We start from the raw sequence: 18,054 nt of genomic DNA on the forward strand, positions 1-18,054 counted from the left end.
AATGCCTTTCCTGGTTGGTTGAAATTCTGTTTCCTGTCCCCTCCACCCCCATACTCCCCCCCCCTGTCATGTTTCAGCTCACCTAGTATTCTGAATGTTTTTCTTCTTTCGACTGTTTCCACAATTCATAGCAGAAGCAGAAGCCTGATTTGAGGACACTATTTAATTACCCTTAAAGACTGAATGGGCCTGGTTGCTATACTAGATACATTTCTGTTACAATTTATAATGAGGGGGGCTGTGATTTTGTGAGTGTTATCTGCTCCAACTCCTGCTAGTCCCTACTTTGTGACCTTGTTGGGAAAAATGAAGTTGCCATCTGCAGGGGTGACAGTAGGGCAGGAGCAGTTGGTCCTCAAACAAACAAATGCTTGAATGGAGATTGGCAGGAAATGAAGTGTTTGGGTAAACGCCTGTGTTCATGACCATCTAAATTTTGGACATTGTGAACCCTCAGGGATAGAGTGACAGGAATCGGGGTCCAAGACACAGGGCTAGTCATGAGGACCACCAGTCCTCCCAGCAGACATGGGATGTGGGCTGAGGGGCCCTGCAGTGGAACCCAGAGTCAGGTCAGAGTTCTTTCAGGCTGCCGGTTAGTGGTCATATCCACTGTGACTATCATAAATTAAAACAAAACAAAACAAAAAAAAAACTAAAGTTTAAAAAAAAAAATAAATAAAAATAAAAATAAATAAATATAAATGGAATTGTGCAGTATGTTGCCTTCTTTGCTGCCTTTCATTTAGCATCATGGTTACAAGTACTGTAGCATGTTGTAGCCTGTATCAGTACTTTGTTACTTTTTATCACTGAATAATATTCCATCCCATGGATGGACATTTTTTTTTTTTAAGGATTTGTTTATTTATTCATGAGAGAGACTGAGAGAGAGAGGCAGACACACAGGTAGAGGGAGAAGCAGGCTCCATACAGGGAGCCCAACGTGGGGCTCGATCTCAGGTCTCCAGGATCACACCCTGGGCTGAAGGTGGGCTAAACCGCTGAGCCACCTGGGCTGCCCGGACATTTTGTTTATCCATTCATCAGTTGATGCACATTTGAGTTGTACCCCTGTGTAAGCTTCTGTGAACATTTGTGTGTGAGTATTTGTTTGGAGTTATGTTTTCAGTTCTGTTGAATAGATACCTTTAAGGGGAAGTGCAGGGTCTGATGGTGAATGTTATGTTTTTAAATGTTTAAGGAACTGGAGCAGCTGGTTGGCTCAGTCAATGAAGCACATGACTCTGGTTCTTGGGTTGTGGGTTTGAGCCCCACATTGGGTGTAGAGATTACTTAAAATCAAATGAACAAATGAATGGTTTTCTACAGTGGCCGCATCATTTTACACCCCACCAGTAATGTGTAAGGGTTCTAGTTTCCCCACATCCTCACCAAAAATTTTTCTTGCCCGATGTTTTTTTTTGTCTTGTTTTTTAAGATTTTTTATTTATTTGAGAGAGAGTGAGCATCAGCAAGGGGAGGGGGGCAGAGGGAGAGGGAGAAGTAGACTCCTTACTGAGCAGGGAGCCCAATGTGGGGCTCGATCCCCCAACACCAGGATCATGACCTGAGCCAAAGGCAGACACTCAACCAGCTAAGCTACCCAGGTGCCTCTTGCCCAGTGTTTTTATTCTAGCCATCCTAATAGGTGTAAAAATGGTATCTCGAGGTTTTGATTTGCATTTCCCTAATAACTAATGATGAAGATCTTTTCATATGCTTATTGGTCATTTGTATATCTTCTTTGGAGAACTATGTATTCATATCCTTTGCTCATTTTTCCACTGGGCTATTTGTCTTTTAATTAATGAGTTTTAAGAGTTCTTCAGGGACCCCTGGGTGGCTCAGTGGTTGAGAGTCTGCCTTTGGCTCAGGGCATGATCCCAGGGTCCTGGGATCAAGTCCCACATGGGGCTCCCTGTGTGGAGCCTGCTTCTCCCTCTGCCTGTGTCTCTGCTTCTCTGTGTCAACTGCAAAGACAGTTTATTTATTTATTCTCATGAATAAATAAATAATTAAAATCTTAAAAAAAAAAGTTCTTCAGATATTCTAGATACTTGGACCCTTCTCAGATATATGATTTACGTATGCCTTTGGTGATGCATATATAACTGTTCCCTAATCCAATATGAAGATTATAAGGGAATACTCTGAACCTGGGTTTGCACCTGGCTTTTCTTTTCGAAATCTTATAGTTCTAGCCCTTATATTTTTTAAAAAATATTTTATTTATTTATTAGAGACAGAATGAGAGAGAGAGAGAGACAGAGACACAGGCAGAGGGAGAAGCAGGCTCCATGCAGGGAGCCCGACGTGGGACTTGATCCCAGGTCTCCAGGATCACACCCTGGGCTGAAGGCGGCGCTAAACCGCTAAGCCACTGGGGCTCCCCTAGCCCTTATATTTAAATGTTTGGTTTACTTTCAGTTAATTTTTGTATATGGTGTGAGGTAGGTCCAAATTCGTTCTTTTGCACATGGATATCCAATTATACCTACGCCATTTATTGAAAAGACTATTCTTTTCCCATTAAATTGTCTTGGGGGGCTGTCAAAATCAATCCATCATAAATGTAAGGATTTTTTCTTTTTTTTTTTTACTTAATTCTATTTCAGTGATCTGTATGTCTATCATTAAGCCAGTGCCACATTATCCTGATAACTTAGCTTTGTTATAAATTTCAAAATCAGGAAGTAATTATCCTTTTTAAAAAAAAAAAAAAGTTTTATTTATCTATTTGAGAGAGTGAATGAGAGAGGATGAGCCGGAGGGAGGGGCAGAGAGAGGAGAGAGGGAGAAACAGACTCCCTGCTGAGCAGGGAGCCTGACAATGGGCTCTATCCCAGGCCCTGGGGTCATGACCTGAGCCCAAGGCAGATGCTTAACTAACCCAGGCATCCTGTGATTTTCCTTTGTCAAAATTGTTTTGACTACTCTGCCTCCTTTGCATATCCATTTGAATTTTAGGATCAGTTTGTCAATTTCTGCTAAAAGATGCCAACTAGGATTTTTATAGGAATTGTGTGAATCTGTAGATCACTTGGGGGAAGTATTGCCATCTTCATAGTATCAAATCTTCTAATCCATGAACATGAGCTGTCTTTTTACTTATTTAGATCTTCTTTAATTTCCTTCAGCAGTTGTGTGATTTCAGAGTATGTGTTTTTTACTACTTTTGTTAAATGTATTTCTAAGTCATTTATTCTTTCTGATGCTGTTGTGAACGGAATTGTCTTCTCGATTCCACCTTCAGCTTGTTTGTTGCTAGGATAAGTTTCTGTATGTTGATCTTGTGTCTGGAAAACTTGCTAAACTTATTTATTACTTCTAATAACTTTTTTGTGGATTCCTTGGGGTTTATTATATACAAAAATCACATCATGTACAAATAGAGATAATTTGACTTCTTCCTCTCCTATCTAGATGCCTTTTATTTCTTTCTTGTTTAATCACCCTGGCTGGAACTTCCTATGTGGTATTGAGAAGTGAACTTGCTCATTTTGTTCCTGATCTTAGGGGGGAAATATCCAGTCTTTCACCATTAAATAATGATATTAGCTGTGCATTTTTCTAGATGCCCTTTTCAGACTGAAGACGTTCCCTTCTATTCCTAGTTGTTAAGTGGATATTTTTTTCCATGAAAGAATGTTGGATTATGTCAAGTGCTTTTTCTACATCTACTGAGATGATCATGTGGGGTTTTTGCTTTTATTAATACAAAGTATTATTTTGATTGACTTTTGTATGCAGAACCACCTTTTGTTTCTGGGATAAATCTTAGTTGATCATGCTATATAATCTTTTATATATATGTTGCTAGATTTGGTCTGCTAGTATTTTGTCAGGGATTTCTGTGTCCATGAGAGATATGAGTGTTTGATTTTTCTTTTCTTGTCATGTGTTTATCTGGTTTTGCTATCAGGGTGATGCTGGCCTCTTAGGATGAGTCAAGAAGTGTTTCTTCCTCCTGTTTTTTTGGAAGAGTTTCTCAAGGATTGGTGTTAATTATTCTTTAAGCATTTTTACAATTCTTCAGTGTAAGCCTGGGCTTTTCTTTGTGATATGTGTTTTGATTAATGATTCAGTCTCTTTACTTGTTATAGGTTTATTTAGAATTTTGTTTCTTCTTGATTCAATTTGAGTAGTTTGTCTTTCTAGCAATTTGTTCATTTCATCAATATTACCTAACTTATTGGCCTCCAGTTGTTCAGAGTAATCCCTTATAATCCTTTTTATTTCTATAAGGTTGACAGTTATGTCCCCTCTTTCATTTCTGATTTTAGTAATTTGAGCCTTCCCTCTTTTTTCCTTAGTATAGCTAAAAGCTTGTCAGTTTTGTTGATCTTGTCAAAAAACATCTTTAGGTGTTGCTGGTTTTTCTCTATTATTTTTCTGTCCCTTAGTTCATCTGTTTTCACTCTGATCTTTGCTCTTCCACAACTTGTTGTGCACAGTGTTTCACTTGCTTGTGATATTCCTCTGAGAGTCCCCAACAATGTGTGTCACACATGCCTGTAGAAGACCTAGAGTGACCAAGGCCTATAAGTTTGCAGAGTCCCAGCACAGAGCCATGCTAGCATCTGTGAAGGACTGCCAAGGGCAAGAGCAAGGCCCTCAGGACGTGGTGGCAGAGGGTTGGAGCACGCTGTTGCCTTTTCCCTTTAGACCAAAGGCCAGGATATGGGAGAGCGAGGGGCCAAGCAGCAAGCCGCTAGCAGTAGTGGACTCCAGCCAGCCTTGCCTCGCTTGGGCCCCTCTCTGCGGCCGTGAGCCACTCGGGCACCTGGCTGAGTTCTGGCTCAACCATAGTGTTACATCAAAGACTGTGAACCTGAAAATTGCTCTTCCTTTCTCTATTTAGATTCTAGAATAGCCTCTAGGAAGTGGAGCTCAAATTGGGGAGAGAAAGCTTTACTTGGAGCGCTCTATTGACTGTAGTGATCAACAGCTTTGCCCAGGAAAATAGCCAAATAGAGCAAATTCACATGAAATGGCCTCAGCTGTGTTCTAAATAAAGTAATGATTGCTAAATGGGCTGCTCAACACTCGCTGTTCCGCTGAATGGAGCCACGTTTCTGACTCCCTTAGCTTTAGTGCGCTGGAGAAGACATTCACTTTCTGTGGAATTTAAAGATACAAAACGCTTCTCAGATTGGTTCCTGTGGGAAAACAACCTCCAACTTTACACTTACACAGGCTTCTATACCACACTCTTTCCGGCCCTGACCTACCGTAGTCCTGAATTCACCACAGGACATAGAAGTCAGGAGTATCTCTCCCCACGTGGCAGAGAAAGCCTGTGACTCGGAACCCACGAGTGGCCGGGCAGAAGCACAACCATAGTGAGTGACCAAGACCGGGACCCAGGCCCACCGTGTTGTTAGACTGCGGGGCCTGCCTCTCCTGGGACCCGCTGCTCCGTCACCGAAGGCCTGACAGGATGGGTGTGGCCATGGGGAGAGTGATGCTTCAAGATTTTTTATTTATTCATAGAGACAGAGAGAGAGAGAGAGAGAGAGAGAGAGGCAGAGACACAGGCAGAGGGAGAAGCAGGCCCCATGCAGGGAACCCGATGCGGGACTCGATCCCGGGTCTTCAGGATCACACCCCGGGCTGCAGGCGGTGCTAAACCGCTGCACCACCAGGACTGAGAGTGATGCTTCAGAAGCATTTAGATCCACCGTGTGGTTGGACCTGAGTATTAGAGTTTAAATGGAGTTTCCATGTTGCGATGTGACCTCTTCCCCTTTATTTTATTCATTCTTCACCTCGAGCTTCCTGACCTGCAGGTAGGATGTCTTTGCAGTTGACACAGAGAGAGGCAGGTCGTAGGTGCTAATGGGCACGAAGCAGCAGAAATCCTTCACTCTATTTCTGTTTCCTGTTATCCTCCCTGGTGAAAACCTCCCCGCTGTAGTAGTTTTGGGGTGAAGTTTTCACAAAGTACTCAAAACAAATGACTCAGTTTTCAGACTTACTAACATATGGAAGGTTTTCGAAAAATATTTATAGTTGTGATTCGGACTTTTTTTTTTTTTTTTTTTTTTTTTTTGCATTTTTGCTTTAGTTAGAGAAAGTTTTGTCCATATTAGAGGTAGTGCTAAAGCAAGCTCGATTGATGATGGGAATTTCACATGACTGTGGGCACCAAGGACCCCAGTAAAAGAAGAGGAGCATTTGCTTGCCCCCACCCCAGGTTGGCCCCACTTCTTTCAGGTGTGTCTTCTTTACCAGCACACTCACTTCCCTCCACCCCTGGTCCCCTCTCTCTCCCGAGCAGACGCTGTTTCCTACCCCCTGGTCCCATGCCTCATGTGGTGGGACCCTGCAGCCCATCCTTCCCGTGTGGACTGCTGCCAATTCTCTAGGGCTCATTTACTCTGCCTGGATTCTAGCTCTGTAAGTATGTAAGCTTTAACAGAGAATACCGGTAAGAATGCCATGCCCACAGATCTGCCAGTGGGGATTTGTAACTTGACGTAACTTTACACATCGAGATATTTGGAGAAGTTCACACCTCACAGCAGGAAAGCTTTCCTTAGAGAAGGGTTACCATTAGAAGAGACCCTCACCTGGACTGGCCTTCCATGCATTCATCCAGGTGACAGTCATTTCAGGACAGCACTGCAGAGTCCAAGGAGATTTCATTGTCCTTACCCCTCATTGAAGGCACAGCTAAGCAGCTCTGATGACACTCTTGCTCCCTGCACCCTCTGGTGTTACCCACCAACCTGGCACAGGTCACTCTCAACAGAAGAGATGGTAGAAGGAGGGGGCACCACAGGCAGAGAGCCAAGCTCTGTGGGTACAGCAGCTTCTAAGAAGTTTGGGGTATTCTGATTAATGTCTAGTGTTTTCTCCTGAAATAAAAGTGCTAGTAGGCTTTGGGAATAATTAAAGCAGATCCCCAACGCTTCATTTTGCCGGTCGTGGGTTCAATCCCTGTCTCAGGCTAATGCACAGAATTGAGAGCAAGTCAGCCTTGTCCCTAACTGGACTTTCCCAGCACAGCTTGTCCTCCAGTGGCCCTGAGCATGATCATCCTCTGGGATGGGGCACAGAGCTTCATGGGCCAGAGCAACAGACAGGATCACATTAGAGAGTCCCTGTTTTTAGTGAGAGAAAGAAAAAGACATTATCAGTTACATGTTTAGTGTCTAGGAGGTCTCTGCTCTGTAGGAGGGATGTTACTAGGATTTGCTGTGCAGGAGCTGAGTTAAACTGTGATGTGTTTATTTGGGGAAATCCACCACAACTCTTACACAATCCTCCACAGAAGAGTTTTTATTCCCGTGGAGAAATGCCCACAGCACATAGTGGAGTACAAATGTCAGTTACAAAACATGCTCAGTGATTCTATTTTCATTTTTAAAAAATGATATATACACTGTCGAGACATATAGGGAATGATACTAGTTATGTCCAGGTGGTGCTATTGTGGCTGATTTTTTTCTTCCTTTTGCTTACCTCTGTTTTCTGAAAATCTGGCAATGAAATTACACTACTTACAGAGTAAGTAGCTCATAACTCTGAATAATCTAAATAAGACTCAGTCTTAGGAAGTAATCATAAATGTTCCTAAAGCTTTTGTTGTCACACTGTTTCTAGCTGGTGCAGTGAGGCTGTGTGTAGTGAGTGAAACAGGTGCATCACCCGCCTTGTGGCCGAAAGTCCCCTTAGCAAATTACTCTAGTGGCCATTATTATAAATAATTACAGATGTACTTTGAGAAGCCATTTAAAATCATGTCCTGGGGGGACGCCTGGGTGGCTCAGTGGTTGAGTGTCTGCCTTTGGCCCATGTCATGATGCTGGAGTCCTGGGATCGAGTCCCACATCAGGCTCCCTTCGGGGAACCTACTTCTCCCTCTGCCTATGTCTCTGCCTCTCTCTCTTTGTCTCTCATGAATAAATAAAATCTTAAATAAAAAAATCCTGTCCTGGTAAGGGGCACCTAAATGGCACAATTACGTGTCTGACCTTTGGTTTTGACTCAGGTCAAGATCTCAGGATCATGGGATTGAGCCCTGCATGGAGCTCCACACTTAGCACAGGGTCTGTATAGGATTGTCTTTCCCACTCCTCTGCTGTTCCTGCCCATGCTCTGTCTCTCTCTCAATTTCTCAAATAATAAATGAAAAAATCTTTTTAAAAAAATCATGTCCTGGCAAGTATCAGTAAGGAGAATTGTTCCAAATGGAGGGTGGCCCTAGTGGCTTTGGAGCTGGCCCTTGCCGCTTATCAGAGGTGGTGGCCAGTCCTGAGCCATGCCTCCTTGTGGGCCCCAAGGGTGATCACTCTCCCAGCTGTCACCAGGATGAAGGACGATGTGCATGCAGCACCCCGGGCTCCTCTCACACACCCCCGTAGATGAGGTCTGCTCTTGCTGTGCTCACAAGGCCTGGAAATGCCATGTATGTGTATGTGTGGTTCCAATTCTGTAAAAAACAGAAACACGAAATTACAAAATCCCACTAAATACCTAGAAGAAACTACAACAAAGATTGCTGTTTTTGATCAAGGGATTGTGAGTGATTTTCTCAGCTTTCCATATTTTCCTATAATGGGCAGGAAATTTGTTTTCTAATTGGGGAGAAATAGGTATATTTTACAGAGCACCCAGATTTGGTGAGTCAGGTGCAGCCCTTTTGCTCCAGGACACCTTCTCAGACATCCTTGGCCCATATAAATCTGAATCCCCATGGGTCTTTCCACTCCACCCTACCCAATGCACAAAGGATTTTTAGACTGGAAAATATGTGGCCAAACCACCCCATTCCATAGGTGATGAGAGATGAGCTGGATGAAGCAAATTCCCTGGGCCCAGGTGCTCAACAGTTGTGCCCCAACTCCTCGCCCTCATCTTCAAGCAGAATGCCAGCCCCATGCTTACAGGGTTGTGGGAACAAGCTGGGGGAGAGCGGAGAAAGCACCATATCCCATAGTGGTCAGGAGCCTCTCACAGAGGCACGGTTGCTGTAAGAACGTGACCTGGGCAGGTTGGCTGGTCAGAAGGGATTCCCAGCTGAGGGAACCGTGACACATGAGCATGACCAGAGAGGCACCAGTGCGTGTGCTGGAGCAGAGGTACTGGTCACCCTGCAGGGCTACTGCAGAGCACTGGGAGACCTTAGTTTCTTGTGCCTTTCGGCACTAAGTACTTAGCAACACCCAAGTGAGAACCGGGATGGTAAGATGCAGAGAATTTATGTATGAGGAGAAGACTCAAGATGTCCTCTGGCCCAGATTCGGGCGGGAGCTGAATGAGAAAGGTTTGCAGCGAGCCCGGGAAGTTCTCTGGCCTGGTTTAGTGGACCTGTTGTGTGCATCTGTGAGATTCAGGGCTGAGGTGGAATGGAAGTGGGGGCCGAGACGTGGAATGTTTTTGGGTGAAGGAAGCCACCCCATGCTGGGATTGAGCCTTCTCTCAGTGTCTGAACCAGTCCCCTTATGTTGCCTGCTGGCCCTGTGGTGACCTCACTCGGATCTTGCTGAGCCGGCATGCTCTCACCATGCTGCAGGGGGCTTCACTCCCAGCCGGTCTGCACACAACTGCCACAGACAGACAGGCAGGAGGTGGGCATGCCGGCCTTCTCCCCAGGAGCCTGCAGGGGCCTCCGCTCTCGGAGGGGGGCGCGGTGCACTGGGAAGCCACGGTGGCCCTGCCAGCCAGGACTATCCCCACCAGAGGCAGAGCCTATTGCTTTATATCCAAAGAACCTGAACTAATACTCCTTTTTTTCTGTGAGACCAAATGACCTTGGGAAAGTTGCCCAAACTCACTGGTCCTTCATTTCCTGACCAGGTAAAGTGGAGAATGAGACCCACCCAAGGACCATATGAGGCATGTTTTCAGAGGTCCTGGTGTGGTGTTCAGATGTCCCTGTTGGTCAGTTTTATTTATTTGTTTTTTTAAGATTTTGTTTATTCATGAAAGATACAGAGAGAGAGAGAGAGAGGCAGAGACACAGGCAGCGGGAGAAGCAGGCTCCATGTGGGGAGCCTGATGCACAGGACTCCATCCCAGAGCCCCGGGATCACGCCCTGGGCCAAAGGCAGACATTCAACCACTGAGCCACCCAGGCATCCCCTGGTTGGTCAGTTTTAATCCAAGCCACGCACATGAGTCCGTAGGTTAACGTGTTGGCTCGGTTCTACCTGTTTTCCCCTCTCTGGAGAGCTACTTCCCTTTAATATCATATGCCTGAATGACTGCTTAGGGAGCAATCTCTAGATCCTTCTAGCTCTAAGTGTTGACTCCCTGCTGGGAGAGAAGGATGCAGAGCAATTCATCATCTGGTGCCCGCGCCAGCCTGCCCACCTGCCACAGCGCCCCTTACACGCGTCCACAGTGCTGGGGTAGGGGACATGCTGCACTGCATTTCCCTGTCTGTACGACTCTTCCTTTCTCTGGACTCGATAAATGTCTCGTTCTTCCATCTAGTGTTCTATGTGGTTTTTCATATTCAACTCCACACTCTGCCGGTTGTCTCAATTTCCTCTCCATACATGTAGGCACATCTGGTTCCATGCAGTTCATCCTCTTGGAGGGATCTCTCCTGGAGGCTTTGGCTGGCCCCTGTCTGGCCCGGTCACCCGTCTACCTGGGATTGTCCTTTGCCCCCCACACCCTTTCATGTTGGGTCCCCTCTCTCTTGGATCCCATGTCTTCCTTTTTGTTTTGGTGAGCTTTATCCTCCAACTGGTTCCTGAGAACGGCTCACGATAGGTAACTTGAAAATCTTTTGCTGGCATTTGCCCCTGGCCTTGGCTGAGTAGAGCAGTCTGGGTTGGAAATCATTTTCCTTTAGAATTTTGAAGGGTTTCCTCTATCATCTCCTGGTGTCTAGCATTGCTGTTGAGAAGTCTGAGCCATTCTGATCCCTGGGCCTTAATATCTGACCTGCTTTTCTCTCTGGAAGTTTGTAACATCTCTTTGTTGCCAGTGTTCGGAGAACAGACAGCAGTGCACCCCGGGGAGGGCCTATTTTAGCATCTGTGCTGATAGGCCTTTCAGCCTAGAGTTTGTGTCCTGCTGCCCTGTTGGCGACCTGCTTCCTGCCTCTACCCTCCGGTTTTCTCTATTTGCTCTCTTGGGAATTCCTACTTCTGTACTGTGGACTTCCTAAACCGGCCTCCACATCTCTCCCCTCTCCCATTTTCTCTTCTTGTGCTTTTGTCCTGCTTTCTAAAAGACATTCTCAGCTTCATCCTGGTGTCCATCATCGTCGCCCCCACCCACCCCCACGCCCCTGCCCCGCTGATGTTCCTGAAGTTTCTTCTTTATGGTCTCCATGCCCTGGAGTTGCCTGTTCTCTGCATCATTCTCTTCTTCGTGGCAGAGGCTTGCCTGGGATGTTGGCCGTCCTGGTTCTGAGAGTGGGGCCCACTGCTGGGAGGAGTGAGGGGCTTTGCTGGGCTCCCTGCGCGGGGGCCTGGCTGGGCTGTTTTGCTGGCTCCTCGTGGTCGGTTGCTCTTGGCCTCCTGGCCTCACCAAGGCCTTTCCTGCTCCCCCACACCTTCCGCTTCCACGGTCAGGTGCCGCCTGCCCATCTCATTCTCCCAGTGCAAAGGAGGTTTGAGCCTTTTTGAGCTCTTGTTCTCACTGTGTGTTGCAGAGGGAGTGAGAAGGTAGGTGTGTGTGTTCGTTCTGCTGTCACAGCCCAGGAGGCTGTGGGATTTCATGCTCCGCAGCTGATTCTGACACACTCGTGCTGAGAACCTGGGTAGAAGCTACCCTGTTGGACTCCACACTCCGTCGTCCAGCCCACGTCCCCTGTCCACTCTCCTTTAGCCCTCAGAAATCTGAGTGGTGCTTAGGAGGATGTGGTTCCCTTTACATACACATCCAGGGTTTGGTGAACTCAGTGCAGCTGCCCACAAATGAAGGTAGAGGACCTCCGGAAATGGTGTCTGATGCTGTTGGAATAAGAGCCCCAACTTGAGGAAAACTCAATTTTTGGCTACTTCCTTTATTTCTTCCCCATGCTGCCCTTTTTCCTGTAGCTCATTTGAATAGAGGTTGTGCTTGAGCTCTCCCCCTCAGGCCCCATTGTGAAGAAATGTGACCCTTCTCCGGGATAGCTGAGTCTCAGCCTTTTCCTCATTTTGGAAGACTGCAGTTCCCTGTAAAGGACCGCCGGGTACATGGGCTTCCAGGGCCCACAGCAGCCCCCTTGTCAATCTGCAACATGCACGTGACCACATGGACTCAAGGACCCTGTCCCATGTCCCAGCCTGACAGGCATGTGCCCCACATGACTGTGAGCACCAGGAAGGGTCTGAACGCCAGCCAGAGGCACAAAGCCACAGGGTCCCTTCCTGTGGGCGTCACTCCTCTGGAGGGCCAGTCCCGAAGCCTGCCTGTGCAGCAGCTGGTGAGCAGGACCACGGTGCTAGGCATACCCTGAGCGGCTGCCATGAGATCAACTATCAGAGACACCGAGGGGCCAGTACAGCTGGGATAAAGTTTCTGCAGACTTCTCATGTCACTACAGCACTAGAACCCTGACTAAGCACGGCACAGTCGCCAGGCTGGTGTCAGTGATGGGGTTTCGAGTGGTAGAAAGAGTGGCTACAATCGGCTTTGCCAGCCCCCACTCAGGAAGGAAAGAACATGACAGTTGCCCAGGAAAGCTACCTCTGATCATTTTTGTTTAGGATATCCGCCTGCGATTAGCAGATTCCAGGTCACACTTCAGACCAGATGCAGAGGTGTAGGAAATCGCTGGAGCCAATGCAGGAGTGGCACAGGAGAGGGCCTCTGGCTTTGCAGTCGGCCGACCAGAAGTGAGAAGCAAGGGAGCCTTTCTGCCATCCAGAAACCCAGAACCAGCCTCTGATATCCTCACTCAGCTAGACCAGCAGTTTTCAAACATTTTTAGCAATGGAACTCATTCTTCAAATAAAATCTTACACTTCAGCCTGATGTGTTCAACAAGTAACAGCAGAGCTGCTCCCATAAAACTGCCCAGGATGCCTTGTGCAGCAGCCCTGAGGCAGTGAGGACAGAGGATTCGGCAAGGCAGGCCCCACCTGCTGCATCCCAGCATTAAGAGCACGAAAACCCAGAGTCAGGAGCCTGGCAGATGATCTGGCTTGCCCTCTACCCAAGGACACAGAGCCTGAGCAGGAGGGTCACACGCTGAGTGGGGAGCAAAAGACACCAGGGTCCAAGCCTCAGACCCTCGGCCCTCACTCTCCCTGAGAGTCTACTCCTGCTTTAAATACAGGCCTATTAGTATTGGTGTCTGATTTTCAAGTTTATCTGAGTTTAGAAGGAATAGACCAGAAGCAGGAAGAGGATCTGCAACAGAGGAAGACACAGAAGACCTCAAATGAGCACACAAAAGTCAGAACATACAAGAACCGTGGGGTCATGTGACAGAGAAACAAACAAACCCCCTGGGTCAGCGGCCCCCGAGAGCATCACTGCAGCAGCATCCGGTGTACTCGGTCCACACCGAGGAAGAGTCAAGGTCACAGAATGTGTCACAAATGTGAGGTGGATTGAGGATTCATTGAGACAGAGATATTGGGAGGAGCAAAGGGGAGGAGTCTGGAAGGTGGTGGCCAGAGGGTTGGTCACTGCCCCCTGCCAGGCATCTTCCAGGGAGATGTGTGCCCTTGTGCTGCCACTTTGCTGGCTCTCTGATTATCCCGCCTCTGTGTTCCTGAAATGTTCCTGCTGAACTTTATCCAGGTTCCCATAAGGCCCATCCCCAGATGATCTGTCTAGACAAACATTTACTTTAGCTATAAAGTTTTCAATGTATTTTTTTTCCTTTTGCCCTAGGTTTATTCACATTCTGGCTAAGGGGGTGCATGTGCACACCTGTACATGTGTGTGTGCGCACGCACACGTGCGAGCACTTCCGAGGGTGAAAGCTCACCTGCTGGGAGTGGGGAGAACTCTGATCTCTAGGCTCAGCTCTGCCCTGGGCCCCTTACTGTGAGCATCAGATTCATCACTGCTCACTTGGAATACGAGGGAGTCCCGTTTAGCTGGTCTCCTGGGTCCCTTCCAGCCCCAAATCATTTGAGCGAGCCCTTAAAACAGAAGTCAGAGATTTTGTTAGAGGCGTTTCTGTGGGACCTGGAGTTAGTCCTGCCCTCCCTCTCATTTGGAGCTGCCTGGGGCGTGCTGTCCTCAGAATGCCAATTCCACCAACAGTCCTTAGGCAGGGGCTCTATGAAACTCGGTGACACCTGGAGCCTCGTGGGCTGTGAAAAATGAAGCAGCCAATTGCCTGAGTCTGCCCAGGCGAGAGGAATGAGGTGGGGGGGTACACTGGATGGGGGCCCCTCCAGGCTGGTCCATGGAAGCAGGGTGTCTTTCAGAAGGCTCTAGAAGCAGGCAGTTGGGGGCTGAGCTTCACAGAGCACAGAGGGTTCTAAGAGTGGACTCACAAGGGGGAGTTTAGGTGAAGTCATGAAGGGGAGGTGGGACGCCAAGCCCAGTGCTGTGGGGCCTGGCCATCCGTGAGGCCGGAGGAGGTGCTGCCTGCTGGTGGGGGTGCAGGGTGCGTACCACAGGGGCAGGCTGTTCTGCAGGGAGGGGCTGTGCCCGGCAGCCCTCAAGGCTGGCCTGACCTGTTAGGGGGGCCTGGGAGCAGTCTGTGCAGGGCACCGCTGGGCAGCCTCCACACACCGAAGGACTGCACGTAAAGAACCTCCTGTGCACCAGGCGTCAGCCAGGCCCTGCCCTCGTGGCATCTCAGGCTCGTAAAATCAGACAGAAACCCACCTCTGGGGTGAGTCACTGGGTGAGGTGCCTTCAGGTTGCCCACCTTTCCCTGCTGGTGGAAGCCACCGGCAGAGCTATGGCCAGCAGGCAGCAGGACCTTTGGCGACAATCTTAACCTGGTCGCCACAACCCTTTCTCCTAGGACTATGGTCTTGCCACAAGTGATCCAGTAGCTGGAGTCCCAGTTCTTGGGGGAAGATACCAGATGAGAGCGTTGGGGTCAGAGCTAGCAAATCCTGGATGTAACTCAAAAACAAGCTTGGCTTCATCAGGAAACAGAATCTGTCCCGTTTCTAGCTCACATTGTCTAAGGCAAGAAACGTTTCTTTGCCCTTGGCAAATAAGATGAAGCCCTAAATCTGAGGACAGTCCCCGTGGGCCCTGGGTGGGCGGGCAGAGTCATGCATCCCAAGGATTCACTCCTTCACTTGAACTCTATGTCGGTCGGGATCTCGACATATAAGTAAATTCTGCCTGTAGAATTTGCTCATTAGTGGGAAAGAGTAATGGTTTATTCTGTAATACTGGCAACTTGGAATAAATAAAATACAGTCTATGGCTAATAATTAGTAATGAGCATTTATCGTTTGAGAACACAGGATAGCAGCCTGATTCCCCCACCCCCACCCCACTGCCCCCCATGAGGTCTTGATCAAGGGAAGCTTTCTACTGTGAGAAGCCCCTTTGACTTGTCCATTAAATCACTGCGTCCTTCCAGAAAGGGGATGTGCTCTCTCTCCATGCCTGCCCTGAAGCTCATCTATGAAAGACACAAAAATAAGCAGGAGTGGGGGTGCCCAGGTGGTTCAGTCTCAGGTTGTGATCCCAGGGTCCTGGTGTCGAGCCCCGTGTCGGGCTCCCTGCTCGATGGGGAGCCTGCTTCTCCCTCTGCTGCTCCCCCTACTTGTGCTGTCTCCTCTCTCTGTCAATAAATATATCTTTTTAAAAATAAAATAAATAAACAGGAGTGGGGCACACATAGTCTTTGGAAGGACATCAAAGCTATACATAATTCCTTAGCATTTCCAAGTGATTTTTTTTTATTTTTAAAGATTTTATTTATTTATTCTTGAGAGGCACAGAGAAAGAGGCAGAGACACAGGCAGAGGGAGAAGCAGGCTCCGTGCAGGGAGCCCGATGTAGGACTCGATCCCGGGACTCCAGAATCACGCTCTGAGCCAAAGGCAGACGCTCAACTGCTGAGCCAACCAGGCGTCCATCCAAGTGATTTTTAAATCTTAATTTCCGATTTACTCCATTTTACATTTGCACCCTTCATTCTTTTTTTTTCCATTTTTATGAAGTTTTGAATATGAGTAAGGCAAAATTTTAGGCTGCCTTTTTTGTTTTTGAAATTTTTAATGAGATAATTGCAGATTCACATGCATTTGTAATAATAGAGATCTGAGTACCATTTCCCCTGCCTCCCCAGTGATAACATTTTGCAAAACAGTACTACATCATGAAAACCAAGGCTTATCGAGTTTTGTTTTTTTTTAATATCTGTGGTAAAGTCCATATAACATAAAAGTCACCATCGGTGGCATTGAGCACATTCATAATGTTATGTAACCTTCATCACCATCTTGTTCCAGAACATTTTCATCAGGTTTCAAGGAAACACTGTGCCCAAAGCAGCCACTCCCCAGCGCCCCTTACCCTGGCCCTGGCAACCACTCATCTGCTTTTTCTCTGTGCGGATCTTCCTCTGCTGGACGTTTCATATACAGGGACTTATGTCATAGGTGGCCTTTTACAGTGGGCTTCTTTCACGGAGCTTCACGCTTTCAAGGTACAGCTGTGTTGTCTCCATATCAGTACCTCTGCCGAATGCTGTCCCACACTGCGGACAGACCACATGTCATTTATCCACGTGTCAGCTGACGGACATTTGGGTTGCTTCCACTTTCTGGCTCTTGTGAACACTGTTGCGATGAACATTCGTGTAAGTTTTGTTTGAACGTCTGATCCAGTTCTTTGGGATATATGTAGGAGTGGGATTTCTGGGTCATATGGTAATTCTGTGTTTAACCTTTGGAGGTTAAACTGCCTGTTTTCCACAGTGGCTGCAGCACGTTACATTCCCTCAGCAGGTAAAAGGGTTCCCCTTTCTCCACATCCTCTCCACTTGCAACTTCCCATTTTCCATTTTCTAGTCATCTTAGTGGGTATGAAATACTGTTGCATGGTTTTGATTCACATGTCCCTAATGACGAATGACATCGATCATCTTTTCATGTTCTTGTTGGCCATTTGTATGTCTTCTTTAGAGAAGTGTCTGTTCAAGTCCTTTGCCTATTTTTTCATTGGGTTCTTTGTGTTTTTGTTGTGGGTTGTAAGAGTTCTTTATTTATTTTGGACACTAGACCCTTATCAGATATGAAGCTTGCAAATATTTTCTCCCATTGTGTGGTCGGTGTTCTCACCTTCTTCATGGGCCCTTTGATGCACAAAAGTTTTTCATTTTGGTGAAGTCCAATTTCTCTTTTTTTTTCTTTTTGTTGCTCTTGCCTTTGATATCATATCTAAGAAACCACTGTCAGATTTAGTTCTTATATTTATTTTTGATCCATTTCCAGATAATTTTGTATATGGTATGAGGTTAAGTGTCCAGCCTCATTCTTTCACATGTGTGCAATCCAATTGTGCCAGCACCATTTGTTGAAAAGACTGTTCTTTTCTCATTGAATGATCTTTGCAATCTTGTTGAAAATCACTTGACTGTATGGATTTTTTTCTGAACTCTCAGTTCTGTTCCATTGATTTATATGTCTGTCCTTAGGCCAGTACCACACTGTTACATAATAGTTTTGAAATCAGAAAATGCGAAGCTTCCAAATTTCTCTCTCTCTCTCTCTCTCTCTCTCTCTCTCTTTTTTTTTTTTTTTGGCTACTCAGTGTCTCTTGTAATTCCATATGAATTTTAGGATCTGCCTTTCGATTTTTGCTGAACAGCTGGGAGTTTGGTAGAGATTGCAATAAAATCTGTAGACTGCTTTTGGTAGTATTGTCTTGCCTACTTCTCTCTTTTTTAAAGATTTTATTTATTTATTTGAAAGAAGAAGAAGAGAGAGAGAGAGTGTGTGTGTGTGTGTGTGTGTGTGTGTGTGTGTGCAGGAAGAGCAGCAGCAGAAGAGGGAGAAGCAGATTCCCTGCTGAGCAGTCAGCCCAATGTAGGGCTTGATCCCATGACCCTCAGGATCACAACCTGAGCCGAAGGCAGACCCCCAGGTGCCCCAGTTCTTGAGAAAAGTGCAGAGCATTGTTTCTCAAAAGGTAACCCACAGAGGGGCGCCTGGGTGGCTC

General features: G+C 46.9%; 1 protein-coding gene across 2 annotated transcripts in view; it reads left to right on the forward strand.

Annotated features, from left to right (window-relative positions):
- TECPR2 (tectonin beta-propeller repeat containing 2) overlaps positions 1 to 18,054 on the forward strand; it is a 102,916-nt gene that overhangs the window by 73,276 nt on the left and 11,586 nt on the right. The gene's annotated exons all lie outside the window — the stretch shown is intronic.

This window comes from Canis lupus, chromosome 9 (assembly GCF_048164855.1).
Source record: "Canis lupus baileyi chromosome 9, mCanLup2.hap1, whole genome shotgun sequence".
In the NCBI taxonomy this organism is placed as follows: Eukaryota; Metazoa; Chordata; class Mammalia; order Carnivora; family Canidae; genus Canis; species Canis lupus.